Raw genomic sequence first — 20,997 nt, 5'->3', positions numbered from 1 at the left:
GTATCAGTCAGAAATTGCATTTGACTGCTAGTAGCAGGGTCTGGAAAGAACAGTGATTAAATAAATTTGCTTCCTCCTTATGTAAAAGAAGTCTAGTCTAGAGTGAGGCTTTCAGAATTACATGGCAGTGCCATGGCATCAGGCTCCTTCTATTTTTATGCTCTGTCACCATTAGCACACGCTTCCCATCTTCAAGGTTCCATCGTGGTTGGAGATGGCCATTGGCAGGGGGCACTACTAGTCATGTCCATATTCAGTCATAGAGCATGAAAAATGGGGAGAACAAAAGGAAGTACATGCCAGCTATTGTTCCCCTCTCTTTTCTAAAAATTTTTTTTTCCAGTTTGCCAGAGGATGTGTGTGCTTACCAGAAAGAGACAGAAGAGGAAGGAAGCACTTCCTCATGGGGCATGATCACGCCACAATCCCATCTCCATTTTTCCCTCCTCTTTGGATTTTGAACACACAGGCACAAAAGACTGTTGTGTTTCTCAAGTCACTGGGTCCAGGACTAGAACAACCTGGCCATCCATGTAAGATCCATCTCCCTTAACCACCAAGCCATAGGCTGGCTGGCCCTGTTATTCTCTTCTCAAGGAGTTTTTCCAGGAGTCTTAGTCAACAGCTCCTTAAACCAATTTGCCAACTTCTAACTAGAAGAGAGGCTGAGCACATTGCCACTCAAAAAGAATAAAGGCAGAATAAAATGAAAATCAAGTAATTTAGAAGCAAATGAAGACATCTCTAAAAAAGAATTACATCTAGCCTGGAATGTTTATTTCCATTTTGTTGACAAAATTAACAATTAACATCATAACCATTAGACCACTGTCCACTCTCATGATTCCTGCCTTCTGTTGGATCTAGAGATTCTTTGTTTCTTAATATTATTTGTAACTTGTCTTAATTTTCCATGAAATTCCTCAATATGAAGGACATTGTTCCTGGGTCAGACCACTGTCAACAGCTACAACAGTCAACATCCAATTATGAGCTTGATAGAAACAGTAAGTCCCATCGTGGGGTTAAGATTCAGGTCTTCATTGTGTTGAACATGATGTGATTAAGAAAGAAACAAAACTGTTCAACAAGTTGCAGTGTACAAGTACAAAAAGATGCAAATGCAACATCTGAAAACATAAATTGGTCACAATCACCTGGATATACTGAATAGAAGTGCTTGTTTGATTGAAGGGTGCTGGAGAGTAAAAAAGTGCCACATACAAAGAGATGTTCAATAAGAATTCCTGAATGGGGATCAGCAGTTGGCGTAATGGCTGTCGCTGGACTCCCATGTAGTCCACCGCAGTTCGAGTCCTGAATCCAGTGGCTCACACCGGGCGCGTGTGCGTGCATGCCCAAGATCTCAAGAGGTGAATGGAGGAAAAGGGATTGCGGCCATCCACCTGGGGGTAATTTCTTGCTTTCTGTCTCTCTTTTTTGTCTCTGTCTTTCTGGTGAATGCACGCATCCTATAGCAAAAACATCTCCAAAATAAAAAAATTACTGAATAATAATAATGCCTATAATGATGATAGTAAGTGAAATCATAAACTACTGTTACTCTTTACTTCTGGGTATAGTCCTGAAGAATGGGATCCCTTCAAATTTCTATTAATTCTTTTCATTTCTACTACACTTCACAGTTTATTGGGAAATATATTATCTCATTTATGCCTCAAAACTCAGAAGGAGGGACAGATATTGTTATCATTGTTTTAAAATTGATGGTTTAGAAGCTCAAAAATACCAACTGATCTATTTAAGTTGTCACAGTTGGTAAAGAGGCAGAAAGCCAGCACCCTGACCCCTAAGCTGGAACAGCCAATTACATATTTCTAGCAGAACATTTATCTCAGTGAACCTTGATGTTGTTTCTTTAAAGTCTCAAGGTTTTTTTGTTTTGTTTTTTGTTTGTTTGTTTGTTTTTTTGAGAGAGAGGGGTTCTTCTAATATGGTGTGTGCACTATTAGGAGAGACAGAAAGCAAGAAATCACCCGAAGGGGGATGGCCACATGGCATCCCTTCTCCTCCATTCTCTTCTTGGGATTTTGGGCATGTGTGCACACACATCCAACATCTTAAGCTGCCAGGTCCGTAGCTGACTACGTGGGAGTCCAACGGCATAACCACTATGCCATCTGCTGGTTCCAAGGTCTCAAGATTTTCAAAGGCAAGGGCTAGGTCCATCCCGATAGCCTAGTGGTTAAGAGAACTCGGTCCTACATCGCTGACCAGGATTTGAAACCTGGGCCCACTGTCTTGAAAAATATACCAGGCACCTGAGCATGTGTGTCTGAAATTCCAACAAGATAGACAAATAAAGGAGAAGGGATTATAGTGTGACCACTGGAAAAAGTCTCTCTCCTCTCTTTCTGTCTCTCTAGTGAGAGACACATGTCCCCTGGCAATTAAAAATAAAAAGACAAGGATCATGTCTTATTTATCATTGAGTTTGTGTCTAGAACCTTGTACACACTAGGCTAGACACTCAATTAATGTTGATTAAAGATAATTGCATACTAATCAGCATACACTGAATTCAGCAGTGTTTACTATTAGCATCATGGGCCAAAAAAATGAGGGTGATCTATTTCCTCTAAGGACAAAAGGATGCTAACTCTACATTTGGTTTTTGAATCTTGGGTGGAAGAAGGTAATCAAAATTGGATATCATTGTGTTGTCTGTAACATAAAGATATGGAGCTGGAAAATCTTTGTGACATATTTTATTACTAGAACTTCATAATTCTAACTGCCCTCTGAAAGTTTCTGAGAAAAGAACCAGATAAATACTAGAGAGATGAGGTATTACAAGTCAAATCTCCTTTGGTTCTTTGAAAAGCTATGAGTCTCAGAATATCTGCTCTTCCTTCTCTCAATAAGTTGCATCCCATCAAATCCCATTTTTTTCAATGTAAACACAATCACTAAAAATAAAGACAACCACACCCCAGTGAGAACCTCTATAAAGATATTCATCCTCTCTGGTTCCTAGTCTGTCTCTCCCTTTTGTCCCTAAGTTTCTCCATCCCTTGAAACTGAAAGACTTTTAAACGTAGAGTCTTCTGAATCCAGTCCTCTGCACAGCCTTGCCCAGATTTGTGCAAACTAATTCTTTAGATTAAACCCATCCTTCTATTTCTTCACAAGTAGGGGAGAATCGAAATTCAATAATTCCCATGGCCCTTGTGTTAAAAATAGAGTCATCTTTAAACGATCTGACCTCAGATTCCTAATCTCAATTCTTGGTCCATCCCATTGAATCATCTACCATTTAAAATGTGAGAAAATCTTGATGTAAATCTTCCATGCCTCAATAGTCAACCCAACCCAGCAAAAACTTCACACGGCATTTTAGCCTCCGAGTCATTTTTTGGCTGATAGCCCATGGGAATTCCCTTTTGAGGAATAAAGAAAAAAAGAAAGAGTGAGAGCAGTCAGCCTGATGAGTTCCACCCTCTTCATACCACCCTGAAATAAATCACCAATACTCGGGATTCACTTTTATTCTTCAGTGTTATATAGCTGTGTGTTATAGTTGGAAATGAAGATGATGATAATGATGATATTGATGACAATGGTGATGATATGAACCATAGCAATGAACATTTTTGAACATTGCCTACATTGTCGTAAGTGCTAGAGGTTATTTTCTCATTTAATCTTAATAACCTCCAGTAGTGTTATTGACCCCATTAGTCCCCTCATTTCACAGATTAGAAATTGAAATTTAAAGAGATTGAATAGTCCATTGCTCTGGAGCTGAAAATCAGGATTCAAACCCAGATATGTATGATTCTAGATCTTCTACATAATAGACTGTGCTGTTTCTTTGAAATGTGTAGTAACAGTAAAATTGAGAGGCTTGTTTGAGCCAGGAGAGAGTATAGAAAAGGACCATCAGCCATGAGAGCTGCAGAAAGAGGATCACATCAGAAGCTACTTCAAAAAGGAGAAGATAAACGGGAATGCCATTTGATTAAACTATTGTTCTTACCCCAGATTAAACCCTGAAAAATCTGTTAAATTGGAGGCATCCCTCCCTGAATTTTTTATAACCAAATTTAAGAACACCATCATTTGGGGAATTTCCATAACTCAGGGATACTGAAATAGTAACAATAACAACGAAAAACATCGATTTCCTTTCTTTCTTTTACCACCTGTGGACCTCATGGGGTAAGGGGCAGATGGTAAATTTGGGGGGAAGTGAGTCTATTTTGAATGCTTATTTACAAGGCTACATTCATGCCATCCACCAAACACCATCTGCTGGGCTATTTCTTCCATGAAACTAGAGCATTTTGTTCCATAGCAAATAAAAGTGCGACCAGAATTCTATCAGCATGCTGTGTTTGGGAGAGCACCAACACTTTTCAAAACCAGCTTTAATCCTTCTCCAAGTCCAATGCAAAGAAGGCTCCCCTAAGAACAGTAACCCAGTCAACACATTCATTCATTCATTCGCAAACTCACTTTGAAAGAAAGCTGGCCCGCGTGGGCCAGCCAAATGTGGAAAGTTAATTTTACAATGTGAACTGTTTTCACCCTGGGCCAAGAGACAAGTATAGGCACCATATGACCTGGGTCTGATTTAGTAGTATCTCGGGACTCGGAAACATGAGGGTATTTCAGCAAGGAGCCCCCACCTTTCCTACCCCCCTCCTCTCCATCCACTAAAGCTTCCAAAGAATGTCTTTCATGTTTGCTGCATTCACTTCACAACGTGCTCCTGGTGCCTGTCCTTGAATTCTCGGCTCATTGCCCCTGAATCAAGGGAAGTCAAGTTGAATCTTTCAAAATGGGAACCAGCAGTGAGTAAGAACATCCACCACAGGGCAGGAAAATCCACCCCACCTCCTTTTTCTAAAACTCCAAGTCTGTTTACTATTCCTTAGAGGGAGACTGTATTATAGTTAAGCAGGAAAGGGCCTTGGATTTGAAACCAGAAGACCTCAATTTTATTCCAGCTCTGTCACCAACAAACTGTGTAGATTTGAATAAATCATTGAACCTCTCTAGCCCCCAAGTTGCTTATCTATAAACTGAAGAGGTAGCTCTACAGTAAATATCCCACAACAGGACTAGAGCGCATATTGCTCCCTGTTAAGAAAATCTCCAAAAAGCAAGTGCAGTCACTGCATAATTGAGTGAAGAGGGGTGGCCCAGAAGCCAGGATACTTCAAATAAGTTATACTTCTTTTCTTTTTTAAATTTTATTTATTTCTTCCATGCATGAAAAAGAGAGACAGAGAAGAGAAGACACCCCCAACACAGTCTTGATGACACAAACAATCCCAGCCTCAACCAGTCCTAAATCATGGGCACCCTGCATGTTTAGGGAGATCTCCGGATGTGAACACGCCCCGTCCCATGTGAATCAGCCTCAGGAACATTGCATGATCACTGTGCCATGCAACCCAGAAGTATACTTTTTGTGGCTATCATACATAACTAACAGAGACACCCTAGAAAGTCAGAGAGAGCTTTACATAAACATGGGCATGCACTCTAGCTCCTAATTTTGTGGCTATTTCAATACTGCAGGAAGTAAGCTCAGGAAAATGGTGTTGTACAGTGCAATGGTTAGGAACCCAGTCTTTAGAGTCATTCTGGACCTTCATTCTTCATGATTTTGGCCTGTTACTTACTTCTTTCACACTTGGCCTCTACATCTGTAAATTAAATGATACCTATCTCTGGTGGTATACTCATGTCAGCTCACAAAAGCTAGTTATTAAACTTCTAGAATTTTTCCTGGTGGTTGAGATCACATAGTTTGTCACAGGCTATGGCAGGATTATTTACCTCAGAAATGAGCAAAAGTTATAAAATCTGGGCATCTTTCCCCACTAGCCCTTTGGAGGTGGTTGTTAAACATTTACCAGCATACCTCTGCCTACCTTTCAGCATTGTTGTAAGGACTGAGAAGAGGTATGCTAAGTGTTTAGCATGACAAGAAATGGGAGCTGTTTTTACTGTTGCTAGTGAAGCAAGATGCCCTGTGTCTCTTATCTCTCACTACTCTCGCCACAGTTCTCTTAATCCAGATCATATGCTTTTAGCTAAAATCCCACAAAGTGAGTCTCTTCAGTAAAAGCTCTTCTCCCCAACTCCTCCTATTCATTTGTGTCCTCTCATTCAGAGACACGAATCGAATACCTACTCTGGGCCCAATTTGGCACCAGATACCAAAGATACAAACATGATTGACAAACATGATTGAATAAAACCTACCCCTGGGAAAAAGAGGTTCACAGATCCTTTGGTGGATGAGATACAACTGAGACTGTGAAGGACACTTTTTACCAACAACATGGAAGGCAAAGCTTGCGATGGCAAGCCCTCCTGTCACCTGGCATCCCAAAACCTTTGAAGCTAGAAGCCTTCAGGGTAACTCCAGTTACAAAGCGCAACCACCTTCTCTAAGATGACATAATTATTAGAACTGCAGGGCACTCGATTAGCTTCCCTGCTCTCCCTGCCCTAATGGCATCACTCTACGATTGCCAACATACTTCCCCACTGGCTACAAGGGTTTCGTGTATGCCGCCTGGAAACCAGAAATGTGTAACATCAAGACTGGCCCCTCGCCAAATTTCTACAGGGCATTAGTAACAAACTGGTGAAGCTCATTAAAAAAAAGAGAGAAACCTATAACCATTAAAAGTCCATTAAGCAGCCTGTCATTTTGTAGAGCTAAATAGCCCACAGTAATCAAAAGCATATGAACCCCAGCTGGGATACCCAGTGAATTGTTTCGATTTAGGGGAGAATTCATCAAGAAAGATTGTTCTTGGGATTGGGTTGATTTTTCTCCTTCAGTTCCTGGCCCCACGTTCCATTATAATTAAAGTGATTGATGCACCTCCCAGGCAGAGGTGAGCAGTGACCACCAGAGCCAAAACATCTGCTCCTTCTAAGCAAATGGCTAATACAGAACTTTAGTCAAAAGGCACGTAACTTGAGGTTACCCCTCCACTGTCAATTAGGTATGGCACAGTCAACTCTTTGCTGTCTGGCTGGGTTACATCTGGGTTATCTGTGAAATTTCTCTTTTCCACTATAGAGGGACTTTTATCCATACTTAGGTCATAGTCAAGAAACCAAGAACTAAATCTGAGGTCAAGAAGGGATGATTCCCTAAAATGGGAGCTAGAAGATCCATCCATTAGTTATTGAAATGTCTTCCTGTCTAAGGACAAACATGTGTTCATTTCAGAAACACGGACGCAGTCTTTCAGATCTACCACAGTCCCTCCTCCTCCCTTCACCATTTCTCCAGACCTGTGTAGTATACCCCTGCCTTTCCATTGTTCATTAGCTCCTCCATAGGTAAGTGGACACATGACAAGGAAAGAGGTAACATTCAAACAGTTTATGGTGGTACATTAGCAGATCAGCTCTGACATGAATAGTAAGAAAAAAGAGGAAAGTAATGACTGAGCACAGATTCAGAAGGTAACTGTAGGACTTCCTTCTCCACGCTTATCTACTCTACCATGACACTAAATGAAATCAAAACACTGATAGAAAATGAAGAAACTAAGATGTTCAGATGCAATATAATGTCTTCTGAGAAAATTGTGTGTTTCCTTCGAATGTTTTTATTGTCATTGTTTTTGTTTTTGTCTTATTTCTCAAAAGCCAAGAGTTTGTATTTAAAAAGAAAAAAAAAAAGTCACATTTGGTATAGTCAATACTCAACTACCTAAATCTATTCAAAATTCTTCTAGTAATTTTGGTGTACCACTTATTTATATTGATCCTTTCAGAGCTTTGAATTGTTAAATTTCTGCCTGTGTCCATGTCCCATCATTGACTATATGTTTCTCAAGGGCAGGGACATCTTTCTTCCTGTACCCCTGATAGCATCTTCTTAGTAGGAACCTTGTAATTCGGAGTCTCTCACTAAATATTGATAGAGTGATCCTTCAGTGTTGCCAGGCTCAGCATTCCAATCTCTCAGAAACTGCCTGTACTAAATTCGCCAAGCAGTTAATGAGCTCCTGTGCTGTCTACACAAACTCATTTGCCTTGAGAATGAAAACAAATCGATGTCTCCTTTATGCAATGAATTTGCTTAGGGATACATTGCAGATGATGCATATAAGTGGTCTTCAAAAAGTTCCTGGAACATTTGCATGATGAAAAAACTGCATGGATTTCAAAAGTTTTCACCATAATAAACTCATACTGCAATTCCATTCTCCCGGAACTTGGTGAAGTTCCTTCATGCATACACCTGGCACTTGTCAGAGGCCCTGTACCCTCTTCTGAGCTTTCTCACCCAAATTCTGCCAATTCTACCAGCCCTGACTTCTTTCGTTTTGTTTTGTTTTATTTTGTTTTGTTTTAAGGGCTTTTTTTTTTAACCATAGAGCACGTGCACTCTCCAGATAGAGAGAGTGAGATGGAACGTGAGAAATCACCCCCAAGGGAGGATGGCCATATAGCGATCCCTTCTCCTCCATTCTTCTGAAATTTTGGGCATCCATACATACACGCCCAGCAAGATTTTTATGCCGTCAGGTCTGAGACTCAATCTTCCATTGGCCTTGTGTGAGTCCAACATCTTAACCACAGTGCCACCTGCTGGTCCCACCCTTTACTTCTACCAAGAAGCCTTTATAGAACACCCAGTCCAGTCCAGGAATCTCTCCCTCTGAATACTTAAAATTTTAGTTAAGTTTGAGTTTAGTTAAGTTTAACCTCCTTAACTCATTTGCCTTGAGAATGAAAACAAATCGATGTCTCCTTTATGCAATGAATTTGCTTAGGGATACATTGCAGATGATGCATATAAGTGGTCTTCAAAAAGTTCCTGGAACATTTGCATGATGAAAAAACTGCATGGATTTCAAAAGTTTTCACCATAATAAACTCATACTGCAATTCCATTCTCCCGGAACTTGGTGAAGTTCCTTCATGCATACACCTGGCACTTGTCAGAGGCCCTGTACCCTCTTCTGAGCTTTCTCACCCAAATTCTGCCAATTCTACCAGCCCTGACTTCTTTCGTTTTGTTTTGTTTTATTTTGTTTTGTTTTAAGGGCTTTTTTTTTTAACCATAGAGCACGTGCACTCTCCAGATAGAGAGAGTGAGATGGAACGTGAGAAATCACCCCCAAGGGAGGATGGCCATATAGCGATCCCTTCTCCTCCATTCTTCTGAAATTTTGGGCATCCATACATACACGCCCAGCAAGATTTTTATGCCGTCAGGTCTGAGACTCAATCTTCCATTGGCCTTGTGTGAGTCCAACATCTTAACCACAGTGCCACCTGCTGGTCCCACCCTTTACTTCTACCAAGAAGCCTTTATAGAACACCCAGTCCAGTCCAGGAATCTCTCCCTCTGAATACTTAAAATTTTAGTTAAGTTTGAGTTTAGTTAAGTTTAACCTCCTTAGGTACATAAAAAGACTTCTCTCCTACCAGGAAAACCCTTTGAAGGTGCTATTATAGATCATGTTACATTTTATTTCTCACAGAACAAGAAGAAAGTCTGACACATTGAATGGCATGAAAATAAGAAGAAGAGAGTCTAAGTGACATTGGATATGGGAGAGCAGGGTGGAGCCAAGTTCAATCGGGTAAGAATGAATGTCCGGAAGATTGACCCTAGAGAAGTGAGGCAAACTCTAGACCCCTCCCTGATCACTCCATCCCAGGGAGTACCTTAAGCTATGAAACCTGGGGAGATGTGGCCCGTCGTTGGACATGGGGGGATCTCTGACCCTTATGTTCTTTCTTCCTTGGATGCCCAATAGTGAAGGAAAAATAAACATATAAAAGGCCATAAATTCCCTTGCAAAAATAAAGGCCCCTTTTTAATGCCTAATAGTTAATGACTTAAGTTAAATTCCAGACTCTCACAAAAAAATGGTAAGACCTCTTCCACCTCCTTTCTGCCTTGACCCCTACCCCTTCCCAAGTCAGAAAAGTTGCTACGCTTCCTCTTTATTGAACGAACGTCTTTAAGGGGGTGCAAGGCCCCTATTAAGAGTATTAGAAAAAAAAAATACTTTCAAATCATTTTTAAAATGGTCTAAGAATTAGGACCAAGATTCTCCTCTCCAGAATATTTTTTCCCACCACAGCTATCTATATGGGAAGATTTTTGTCCATGCAACAACTGATTTTAAGTCTGTCACAATGCATGTATTCTGTGGCACTCACATGGACCTGTTCTAAAACAGACTAAGGGGCCAACCAGTGGTAAGGTATTTAAGATGGCTGGGTCCCACGTGGCTCAGATGGGAGGTAGGAAAGATAAATTCATATACTTCCTTCTCTCCAAACTTGCCAGCAAAGTCATTCCAGTAGCCTGAAGGCATCTTCATGAAAGGAGTTGCAGGTGAAGGCAGTAGGAGCCAAAAGAACATGGAGGCTGCCTAAGGGACATCCAGAAACACTAAAGGAGATCCAAGAAAAACCAGCAGTATCCATTTCAACATGCCTTTCATCCTCCTGCAGTTTTTGTCAATTTTAAATATTCTCACTTTCGAAACTTTCTCACCCCAGTTTTATGAAGGGAATGCATCTCCACCTTGCTAGTCCTCTGTTAACTTATTTTCTTCCTACTTTATCCCATTCCCTTCCCAGTTGCTTTCTTATCTCTTTTTTATTTTTTGTCATTTAGTAACTCACCTACCCTTACAGCTTCAATTATCATATGTAAAATCACACTCTCCCAACTTCTAACTTTGACAGAAACTTCTACCTGGATGTCTACCCAACACTCCAAAATCAATATGCACCCCAAATTGAATTGTGTATCTTCTAAGACATATTCCTTCTTTCTGGCTCCCCAGCACACATTCCTGTGCTATAATCCAAGAAAAAAATTCATTCTAGTCTTTTCTTTGTCCTCATGCCCAACCAGACTGAAATTCCTTAATATTTTTTATTTAGTTCCCATTTCCTTAGCCACTACATTAGTTCAAGCTTTTGTTTCTGTAGAAACTTCTGAATTGATCTCCCTGCCTTCTTCTACTATAGGCCGTGCTACACTAACAAATTAGTCTTCCAAAAGTAATTCTGGGATTATGCCATCCCCTCCTGACTTGTCCTTGGCTTCATTCTGCCTGTAGATAATGTGGTAGAGACTTCTAGTGATCACCTACGCTGATTTCTTCTCCAGACTTCTTGCAGTTGCATCAGTCCGTGTAATAACCTCCAGCCATTGATCTGTGATTGAAAAGGAGAGTATCACTTCTGAACCAAGGCATTTAGAAGCATGTGTGACTTCTCCACACTCTTTTTTTTTTCTCCAGCTGTAGTGATTCTGGCAGCCAAGTATCGAGATGGCAGAGCCACAAACCATCACTGGGTCATCATATTAAGGATGATTTGCTGTCATCCTGGAGAGTAGCCTTACCCACATCAGACGTTTTTGTGTACTAGAAATGAAGCACAGTCTGAAAATATTCTGTAAGTAGTTTCTTTATTTGTTTTGTCTAATTTTTAGAGCATTATAGCCTGACTGTGTACTGGTCAATACAGTTTTTCCCTATTATCTTCAAGATTAAGTCCAGAATAGCATCCACATTTTTTAGAATGAGCCCACATTTCTTTTCAGGTTCTTTTCTCCTTTATTTCCATAAAAATATCTTCTTCTCTATTATATCTTGGCCACAGGCCCTTCACAATTATTCTTAATACTTGTTTGCTACCTGTACCTACCGATCTATCCTCACTCCTACTCCCATCTCCACACACAGCTCAACTCTCACATCCCACCTGTCCAGAATCTACCATCCCTTCAAAGTCTACAACAGGCACTGACAAACTATGGCCCATAGGCAATATCTGGCCAACCACCTGTTTTTGTAAATAAAGTTTTATTGAAACACAGCCAGGCTACAGCTACAATGTCATAGCCAGGATTATCTAGTCTGCAAGACCTGAAATCTTTACCATCTTGTCCTTCATAGAAAGTTCACTGACCTGTGTTTCAAATATTATTTCTCCCTTCCCTGCAGGCCATGGCATAGAAGTGATTCTGTCCTCCTCTGCATTCCTAGAGTGTCTAGCTATGCCTCTCCTGAATGTCAGACTGCCTCCCCGCTCCGTTGCAAGCACAAGGAATGGCAGGGAACATTTCCTATTTCCTTTTGAATTTCAGTGCCCAGCATCCTGCCTCATAATAGCGTACCATAGATACTAGCTAAAGATACAGATTGAACTCTCTAGACCTCTAGTGTATAAGAAGACTTCAATAAGTTTGTGGAGGGAACTGGCAGTTGTAATGGCTATGTCGCTGGATTCCCACGTAGTCGACCGCAGTTCGCATCCCAGACCCAGTGGCTTAGAACTCACGCCAGGCGCGTGTGCGTGCGTGCCCAAGATCCCGAGAGGAGAATGGAGGAGAAGGGATTGCAGGGTGACCATCCCCCCTGGGGGGTGATTTCTCACTTTCTGTCTCTATGTCTCTCTCTCTGTCTGTCTGGCGAGCGCACGCGCCCTATAGCGAAAATCTCTCAAAAATAATAATAATAATAATTAATTAATTTAAAAAAAAACAAAGTTTGTGGAAAGGGCCAACCTCATGGCCGAGTGATTAAGGTAGCCAGATTTCACTCAGCCGTGATTCAAATCCCAGCCCTGGTGGTTTGAAAAATCACACTGAGGACATGTGTATGTGTGTGCCCCAAATCCCAATAGGATGGAGAGTTGGAGGAGAAGGAATTTCGGCATAACCATGCTCCATAAGGGTGGTGCTTTCTCTCTCTTTCTCTCTCTCTCTCTCTCTCTCTCTCTCTCTCTCTCTCTGTGTGTGTGTGTGTATCTATCTTCCTCTTGCAAGCACACATGCCCTCTAGCAGTTACAAAATTAAAAGTTTGTGGAAAAATATAATTAAAATACAGGGTTTTTTTGGTACAGTAAATTTTGGTACAGTCCATTTTCCATGAACTTTTTGGAGAACCTTCATATTAATAAGAAGAGAATGAGCAAGGAAAAGAAATGAACTCCAATGATTACAATGCTAGAATTAGAACACATGGACTTTTTAGTTTAAAATCAGCCAATCTTCTTATAAAAATTAAAGTTAATATTCATATGATTATTGCTGGCTATTAAGCAATATCAAGTCTTCATAAAATAATGTTCTCTTTTAACTTGAATAGTTTTGCTTCCCAGTATGAGTTGAGCAATATGTAGATGGCCTTTAAAAGAAACGTATTAAAGTGTCAGACCCCACTCACAATTTGAGACAGTGCTTTTTTAGTTCCAATCCTGTGGCAAATTGAAAATAACCATAAACAAGAAGGCATAATGCACTTAAACCTCATAGCATCTGAGAGGAAAACTTCAAGGTGCTTTTAAAACGCCATTTTACAGATTGTTCCCATCATCCCCATAAGCTACATTACTAAGGTTTGAAGATTCTAACACGTAGAAAGTACACTGAATCATATAAAAGACCCATTTCCTGAATTGCTTCCATGTGTGAGAGGACCCAACCGTCTCTCACCTTTCCTCCCCAACACTCCAAAATCAATATTGGCGACTCCATTGCCAAGGAAGGTGCTTACGTTTCTCTGCCTAGTCTTTGATTAGCCAAGACAAGTGCTCTAACCACCCTGGTCTAAAGAACACCCAGGAGGGAAAATTGTTTTAATAAGCTGCTTCCTTTTTATCAGTCAAATATCACCAAAGATTTTGCTAAAGATATTGAGAGCCAAGGCAAATGTCACTTGTTCAAATAACTCCCTGTCATTGTCCACCCTTCACCTATAAAGGCTTCATAAAGAAATGAGCATTGTGAGATGTGCTGAGCCATCATCTCCTATCTACTCCGAACTAAAAGGCAAGACCCTGACCATCCCATGGCCTTGCAGTTAAGGGAACTGGATTCCACATGGCTGACTGCCCAGTTCAAATTCCAGATCCAGCAGCTTGGAAAACATGCTAGGCATGTGTGTGTGTGTGTATGTGCGTGCACGTCCACCTAAAATCCCTAAAGGAGTGAGAGAAAGAAGAGAAGGACTGCAACATGACCATCTCCCATGGGAAGTGCTTTCTCCTTTTCTCTCTCTCAGTCTCTCTCTCTCTCTTTCTCTCTCTCTCTTTCTCTGGAGAGTATATGCACTCGGGCAACTAAAAAACAAAATAAAATATAAAAAGACAAGATGTAAGGTTTTGTGACAGGTGTTGCCCAAAATGTGGACTGATACTGGTTCATATAGAATTTGTTACCAGGATGAGATAAGTACAGAAAATGAGAGAAAAACATTTAGAAGCTTTACAGAGATATAACATTGCCACAAATAGTTTGGGAAGCACCACATTTTTTTGTATGTAATCCCATGCACCCTTCATACACAACAGATGGTAAAGACAATCATCAGACAGAACTTGGACTTCTTGTTTACTGACTTCGCTTCTGTCTATAGGAAACTCATGCAATGAAATGGGACATTTACTGCTGAGTGAAGCAAGCCAGGCTATGAAAGAGAGACATTGGATGTCTCCACTTAATATATACTGACTGTCCATATTCCATAGTGGAAACTGAAAGACTAGAAAATATAGAAATATCGAAAATGGTTATGGATACTGGATACAGTGTGGGAAGAGGGTGGGAGATGGAGGGGAGTGTGAGGAAAGACATTAAGGAGAAAAATAGAGTCAAGAATTTATGGGACACAGAAATGGATTATTTTCTATTGATTATGGGTTTAGTATCCCCAACTGGACTTGCATGAAGCGTATTTATGTTGGGAAAATTCACTTTACAAACTAAGTGATGTATAGTAATTGAATTTATAAAAGAAATTAAAAGAAAATAAAAGAAAATAAAATATATTGCTCTTTCCCACTATATAAGATGGCAGGTGGAAAAGCTGAGAAGTAGGATACTAAGGAGAAGAAACCTGAAGCCAAGAAGGCTGATGCCAGTGGCAAGGTTAAAAAGGGTGACCCCAAGGCTAAAACGCCCAAGAAAGGGAAGCCCCATTGCATCTGAAACCTTGTCCAAGTCTGGGGCATCGGCAGATACTCCCAGTCTGCCATGTATTCCAGGAAGGGCATGTCAAGAGGAAAACAGAGGCAAGAGAGTGGTTTTCCTGAAGTAGCTGAGCAGTGACTTGCTACTTATGACTGGACCACTGATTCTCAATCGAGTTCCACTGCGTAGAACACACTAGAAATTTGTCATGGCCACCTCCACGAAAAATTAATATTAGCAAAGTAACAATCCCAAAGCACCTTACCAATGCTTACTTCAAGAAAAAGAAATTGCGGAACCCCAGACGCCAGGAAGGTGAGATCTTTGACACAGAGGAGAAATACGAGATTTCAGAGCAGCGCGAGGTTGATCAGAAAGCTGTGGACTCGCAAATTTTACCAAAAATCAAAGCTGTTCCTCAGCTACGGGGCTACCTGCGATCCGTGTTTGCCCTTACAAATGGAGTTTATCCTCACAAATTGGTGTTCCAAATTTTTTGCCAAGAACCTAATTAAATAACTGATCATATAAGAATAAATAAATTAAATGAAATATATTAAGAAAAAGCAATGAGACATTTAAGAAACAAAAACCCAAACATACTCTCCACCACATCACCCTAACCCCATTCTCCCAAGAGAGAAGAATCCTTTCTACTTGTTAATAATGTGGCAAAGGCAAGAGAAAGAAACCAAGAGAGATTGTGAGAAGGTGTTCTCGGGAGGACCCCGCCCCGTTACAGGCACATATTGGACTAATGGTGGGTTGATCACACTCTCTTCAAATAGAAATGTTGGCTCATTTCTAGCATAAAGATGATCATCTTTGTCATGTCTGCCCAGTGGACATAACTGCTGCCTCAAACTCTGTGATATTTTCAACCTATTTGTATTCCTTCTCCCTAGTAGATTTCATGTCTCAAGAGTGGATTTTTCTCCAGGACTCTTAATCTAATTTATTCCAGGATCCAACTATTCCAGGAAACGTTCATCTTTCAGAAGGAAAAAAAAAAGTGGATTGAAAAAAATACTCATTCAGCTATGGAGTACATCAGAAATAATCCTGGGAAAGAGATGTCATTAGCAGAGAGGTGCCTAACTGATTAATAAGAGCTTCCTCTCCCAAGAACATTGAAAAACCCAACCAGGAATTTGCATAAGCCCCCAACCTAAACAAGAGAGAGAGGAGAATGGACTGTTTAAACCAGAAAGCAGAAGTTAGCACCTGTTAATGACTTGTTTGTTGGCTCTCAAGCTGTTAACACTCAAACAAACTGGTCGTTAAGTGTGGTCATTACTTATTTCAATACAAAATTTATTAGTGCAAACCATTTGAAGATTTAATACAAGGGCAACCCTCACCCTACACACCTGGTATGCCCCAGGAGGCTCGAGGCAGGCTTCTAGCTGTTACGTCTGGGGAAAAAAATAAGTAATAACAATAATATTAATGGCCATTCTGTCGCATCAATTACCTATTTGCTTCAGCAATCAGAATGTGGGATGTGTTCTGATTCACAGCTTGATACCTAATAAGGACCACTTGAGTCTTCATTACTTTATAGGACCATTATGGTTAAGTGTGACTGATCTGAGTTCTTTACAAGCCTGCCGCAGGACTCATTATTATTAGATAGACTTTTGATTAAGCTCAGAATATTTTTTTCATTTTTTCAGTCTTTTGCAGACCATAATAAAAAATGAGAAGAGAATGAGCTGAGAACACAAATTGAGGAAATAGGGCTAGTGGTAAGTGGTGAAGGGGAGTTGTGGGCTGTATTATTTGTCACAGGTTGCCATATGATGACAAAAATGTGATCACCGGGAACTGCAAAGGCCAGAATTCTCAAAGAGAATATTTTGGTGGGCCAGCAGGTGGCAGAGTGGCTATGGTGGTGAACTCCCACATGGCTGACCACAGTTGAAGTCCCAAAAATCAAACTGGGTGTGCGTGCGTGCATGCCCAAAATCCCATTTAGGAGGATGCAGGAGAAGGGATTGCGGCATGGCCCTCCTCCCCTTGGAGATGATTTCTCACTTTCTCTCTCAATGTCTCTCTCTGACAAGTGCACACACCCCATAGCAAAAATCTTTTTTAAAAAAGGAATATTTTTCACTGCAACACTAAAATCTACTTCACTGGCAGATTAAAGAAAATAAAGTCTGCAGGGAGAGAAATTAAATCTCAAGAATCTCAGCTAGCCCAGTAATGATCATGTGTTTTATTGAGGATAAAGTCAGTCAGAGGAGGAGCTCCCTGTGCATCTCAGAAGGTGATAGGGAGTAGATAAAATGTTTAGCCTCCTTTCCTTGCCTCCATCATTATGGGACTGGGATTATCAGATACAGTAAATAAAAATATAGGACACCCAGTTAAATTTACATTTTAGATGAACAAATACTTTTTTAGTCTAAGTATGTTCTGTATGATATATGAGATATGTTTATGCTAAAAAATGTCATTATTTATCTGAATTTCAAATTTAACTGGACATCCTATATTTGATACTAAATAGAATACTTGACTATTAGAGAAAAGGAAACACTCTGGGTTTAGTAGCTCCCCAAACTGGTAGATCATGTGAATCACCTGAGAGAGAGTAAGATTTCCAGATTCCACCCCCTGAAGATTGTGATCAGGTAATTCATTGAAGGCTGGTTGAAGGCTTTGAAGATCATGAGCCATTGGGAGAGATGGACAGTATTCTACAATATGTCAACGTGACTCCTAAAATCAAGGAGAAGGGAACTAAGAGCTGACAAAGGCAGGTCTCACAAGGCTCAGCAAAGCCTTTATTTGCTCATCAGATAGTTGCTAAGCTCCCGCCATGAACAAGAATATGTTTGAGGGACCAGCAGTTGGCATAATGGCTATGTCACTGGACTCCCATGTAGTCGACCATAGTTTGAGTCCCAGACCCGGTGACTTAAACTCATGCCAGGTACTTGTGCATGCGTGCCCAAGATCCCTAAAGAGAATGGAGGAGAAGAGATTGCAGTATGACCATCCTCCCTGGGGGGCAACTTCTCACTTTCTGTCTCTGTCTTTCTCTGTCTTTCTGGCAAGTGCAAACACCCTATAGAAAAAAAAAATATATATATGTTTGGCCCTTGCCTTTGGGGAGCCAAAATCAGTGGCGAGATAAGAATAGAATTTAGAGAAGGGCAGGAGTCAGACAAGGGTACAGTGACACAACACTGCAAGACTGACTGACAGAGAAGATTCTGGGTTCATGTCTGAAGATCTCCCTGAGTGTGCACATGATTTAGGGCTGGTTGAGACTGGGGTTGCATCATGGCATCAGTGCTGTCTCTTAGTTTCTCTATTTCTCTCTGTCTCTCTCACTCATGGAAGAAATAAATTAATCAAATTCTTTAAAAACTAGTTAGAGGACAAACCTTTTCAGAGAGTCTTCTATGTGCCAGGCACTTCATTGGTGTGCTCCATTATGATCTTGTAATCCTCACCGTTGCCATTATTATTATAAATTCTCTCTTACCAGAGTGTGAGCCCCTTGGGGGCATGGGCTAGACTCTTCTTTGTGTGGTCAATATTTGCATAGTACTACTTTGCAGAGAGTACTAGATTGGTATATGAGTGGGTGGGTGGAGGGAGGGTTAAATAAGTGGAGAGCTAGATACTGGGTCATCAGAAAAGTCATGGCATCTTTTTCTATGCAAAACTGTATCATGATTTTTCCAACAACCCAATACATGAGTGGGTAGAGGAATAATGGGATGGATGAATTCAACAATGGACTTTCTGGTGATGATGACTGAAAAAAATTCATAAAGTAGATGAGATAAAACTCAAGCTAAACTCTTAAAGAAAAACCAGGTAGCAATTTCAAGGCTTAACCTGCATAACGCTTTCACTCTTTTTTCCTTATTTCTATAAGGACTTACAGGACATCAACCTTTTGGGAAAGCATATGCTAGACCCACAGTAGTTGCCTAGTGCTAATTCATTAAAAAATGTTAATGATTTACCTTTTTATCATTGGTTAAAATAATTTTAATGTGATTTGCCACATGCTTAAATCCATAATATTCTTTGAGATAAAATCATAGTAATGTAAGTGACCAGGAATATGTGAGTATACCTGATATTTTCACTCAGCCCTTGGATTGCCTGAGTCTTAGAGATCAGTGTGATTGCCGGTGTGGCTTCATGTAAAATAGAATAATTGAGCTAGTAAAATTTGAAAAGTATATTTTCATTTGCTCCATTCGATGCAAACTCAAAGAAGAGAGGAGAGAGTGAGCCTTTGATAGGAATAGCAACGGAAGACCTGAGTAGAAGAAAAACCAACTGTAAATCAAACGCCAGCAGGCAAAGGATGTGAACAAGAGCCTGGCAGAATTTAAATAATCAGGAATAAGAGGAAAAACTGAGTTCAGAAAAAGTGAAGCAGATTCCATTAATAATCATTTCAGAAGGCAGCAGAGGGTGGATAACCCTTGCTAGGGAGAGAACAGAAGAGAGAAAACGTGAAGTGAATAGCTGCACGTTCCTGTCTCAAACCCTAGCAGTTAACTACAGCTGTCTTGACTTTGGCCATGGAGAGAGATCCTGAAGTCACAGGCACAAGGTTGACCAGCCCTCAGAGAAGGGAGCTGTGCCCTGAAAACTGTGAAGATGATCTAGCTTCCCTGGGTCAGAGGCATCACCCACATGCTGGGGCTGGCTTGTGCATAGAAATAGGTGGCAGCCTACATTAGGCAGTTTTGAGGGTCCAGGCCCTATACCTTGAAAAAATGTGTTCCCTAACCTAATGCCTGACACCTGCAATTCTGGAATTAATGGATTTGTTTCACCTAGTTTCTTGTTCTCCATTAAAATTAATATCCCTAGCAAATACACATGAAATATTACCAGCCAGCCATTCTGAGGTAAGTATAGCAAAACATTTTTTGAAGGTACTTTACTAATAGACAAGTAAAGAGATCCTGAGCTCCAGGATGTCTGGAAGAGGGTCCCATGGGTCAAGGAAAGGGCTTACAGCAGTGAAACCTGCAAGACTCCTTTGTCATTCTGCCTGGCCACCATTTGATACTGAGGTTTTGCCTATAGCAGAGGCCAGCAAAGGCCAATCTCAGCAGGTCTTGCTGTCTGCTTCCATAATTGTGCCAATTTGTCCTTACCAAAAAATAAAAAACAGTCCCCTAAAAATCTCTATGTTAAATATTTGGTGGTTAAAATTCCCCTGATCTCATCATCCAAAAATAACTACGTGTCAAGATTGATAATTATTAGAACTGGATAATGAGTTATGAATACCTTAAAGATCATAATATTCTTTCTGCTTTTGCTATGTTTTTAATTTCTCAATAGAAAGTGAAATAATAATCATTTGTAAAATAATATATTTCCACTGAATTAATGCCACTAAATTAAAAAGAATGACTGAAGAATAAGCAATGCAACCCCTGAGAGCTTTTACCCACCCCCAGCCCTGCCCCAGCACAAAATGCATAGTTAGGTGGAAACATCAAAGGCTTCTACTTAGGAAGTCAACAAGCCGACAGCTACTAGATTGCATTTTGCTTTTCAGTTTCAAGTCTTGATAGCAGGTAGTCCTTGCCTGAATATTTATCCCTCCTCAATGGGGCTTTTACCTTTTTTCCAAAATCTTTCATGGATTTTGCCTTTCCCATCTCTCAGATCTTCCATTTTAGTTTCATATTACTAACCCCGTCCAGCACCTTCTCCACCCCAGCCTTTGCTATCAGCTACTCTCTTAAGTTATTAGAAACCTTCAGACTAGGCAGTAGTGCTGCAATAATGCAACTGTACCCAAGCAGGAAGATTTTGAGTTTGCATCCCAGGACTTCTCTGGGCATGCTGACACAGCTGATCATGACACTGATCCGTGTTGGCTGTGCCTGGGGGTGGATGGCAGTGTGATGACCCTGTTGGAGGTGTCTGTCTCTCTTTCTCTCTCTCATAGATGAAATAAATAAGCTTTTTTTTTTAATGTGAAAAGTCTTTCTTTTGCTTCACAATTTCCTAATTTTCATCTGACTCATTCTCCTGC

The 20,997-nt window shown here is 40.5% G+C and overlaps 1 long non-coding RNA gene across 1 annotated transcript; it reads right to left on the bottom strand.

Moving 5' to 3' along the window:
- Nucleotides 1–10,925: 10,925 nt before the first annotated feature.
- Nucleotides 10,926–17,709, bottom strand: LOC114008268 (uncharacterized). Its single transcript, XR_003549824.1, has 3 exons — nucleotides 17,550–17,709; nucleotides 16,331–16,375; nucleotides 10,926–11,196 (listed from the first exon to the last, which is right to left on the bottom strand). It is a non-coding gene; the product is annotated as an uncharacterized LOC114008268 (long non-coding RNA).
- Nucleotides 17,710–20,997: the final 3,288 nt, after the last annotated feature.

Source organism: Tupaia chinensis, unplaced genomic scaffold (assembly GCF_000334495.1).
Source record: "Tupaia chinensis unplaced genomic scaffold, TupChi_1.0 Scaffold000316_1, whole genome shotgun sequence".
NCBI classification, from domain to species: domain Eukaryota; kingdom Metazoa; phylum Chordata; class Mammalia; order Scandentia; family Tupaiidae; genus Tupaia; species Tupaia belangeri.
The sequence above is the reverse complement of the archived record's forward strand: the minus strand, read 5'-3'. Positions and strand labels throughout refer to the sequence as shown.